A 1,952-nucleotide genomic window follows, 5' to 3' on the forward strand; every position below is an offset into this window, starting at 1 on the left:
GGTGCAGTGTTTGCGGTGCACACGGGCCCCTGAGTCCCTAGGGGGCCCACACCACACACACTGCATCCATTTCTTCTATACTTACCTTTCCGGAGTCCATCGCTGACCGTGTGTGGGCCCCCTCCTCTCCCGTAGCCGTTCCGCCGCTGCTAGTGCACTGACCACTAGAGACTCTGGCACAGTGCGAGAGTCTACAGCGCATGCGCAGGACTCCAAAAAAATGATACGGCCATACTTGTAAATATAAGGCCAGTTCATTTATGAATATTTTGTGGTTTTAAAGAATTTGCCCACATAATAGGCCTGTACTTACCTGTGTACTTTGTTTGTGGCTGACGTGTCACATGGTGACTATGTCAGGTGACTGCATATAGTCTCATATGTTTCCGGTACTTGTACTATATATGTCTACCAATTGCAGCATTGCAGATATATAGAGACTACATTATAGACATTTGAAGTGACTAAAAAAGGTGAGCTCAATAATTGCGGTCATACCTCACTGGAGATGCCCAATCTCTTCTGACCTTGGAAGCTAAGCAGTGAAAGGCCGGGTTAGTAATAGGATGGGAGACCACCTCTGAACACCCTGGTACTGCAAAAAATTGACTCCCTAACATAACGTCACAACTCATACTTGTACCATTCGGCAATCGGTCCCACATGACCAATGATTTAATTCTCTGCATCTATAATAATCCAGAATGGATATCTGCAGAATAAATGATGGTCATATGGTACATGAGAGACAGTGTGCAGTGATGATATAATCAAAGTACTACAGCTATCAATTTCCGGTATTTGATAGATTGTGATATTGATATCACCAATTACTTATTATTTATCTTTATATTTTCGCGAAACCTTTTGTCCACACATAGATACTCCTAAAAAAATCTATTTTAAATATCTACCTATTAAAAATGCTTTTACCAGTACTAAATATGTTATAACGTCATCCTCTGAATTAGAGTGCTCCCAAAAAAGAGTCTACTTTCCAACACTTCTTTGTTTCGGTACTTCTACTGTGCCAGAGTCTTCAGCGCTCAGAGCTCTAGCAGCGCCGCAACGGCTTCGGGAGAGGAGGGGGCCCATACACGGAGTCTGCACACGGGTGCCTCCTCTCTAGAGACGCCACTGGCTCCATCTGTATATGGCTTAAATGGGGAAAGGTATGCAAAGCTGATGGTTGCTTCCTGTGACCCTGTGGTTGGGACCTGTCTGTCCATCTGCAGCCAGAGCCTTAATTTTTGGTGAGATCCTTCTCCACCTCCGAATTTGCCCTCAACTCGGCCTGGTGTCCATCACTTCCTTTTCCCAGTGAAGCCCTCTGAGGCTGGCGTCCGGCATGGTAGGAGTGCGGACTGGGTTATGTCAGTGTTCACTCTCTGATCTGATGGATTGTACCTCCTGGGGACCTGTGTGAAGTAACCCTGCATATTAACTGACTGGCTGTTGGTGAGTTTTGCTAGAAATGGGGCATGGTGTGCTGATTACTCTCTTGTTGTCCCTCCCTCTACTCATACATATCTATTTGTGCTGCTGTACCATCCCTCCAAAAAAGGTTGTGGTACCACTTGCCCCTACCATTTTCGGTTGAGTGAACTGTGTGCTACATACACATTTGATAATCCTCCATAAAAACTTTACACCATGCCATTGTTGTAGCTATTTTTATATCATCCTCGGAGATGGAGCTCCACCTTGAGGACAGAACTTGTGATTTTTACTTTTACATTTTCTTGTGGAGTTTTCTCACAATATCTGTAAGATGCTCCCCTGCCCAATTGGCAGTGAACTCAGTTTTGCTTAACTATATTGGATCAGCCCAACCATACATCCCACCCACATACTACAGGGGGAGAAGTGATGTTACCAAATCTTGTGTATCCATCTTCCACTACACTGAAAGCTAATGTGCTCTAAGTTAATGCTCCTGCTGTGATTTATTA

General features: G+C 44.5%; 1 pseudogene; it reads left to right on the forward strand.

The window, feature by feature from the left end:
* Nucleotides 1–484: 484 nt before the first annotated feature.
* On the forward strand, nt 485–604 carry LOC134945762 (5S ribosomal RNA; annotated as a pseudogene).
* Nucleotides 605–1,952: the final 1,348 nt, after the last annotated feature.

This window comes from Pseudophryne corroboree, chromosome 1 (assembly GCF_028390025.1).
Source record: "Pseudophryne corroboree isolate aPseCor3 chromosome 1, aPseCor3.hap2, whole genome shotgun sequence".
NCBI classification, from domain to species: Eukaryota; Metazoa; Chordata; class Amphibia; order Anura; family Myobatrachidae; genus Pseudophryne; species Pseudophryne corroboree.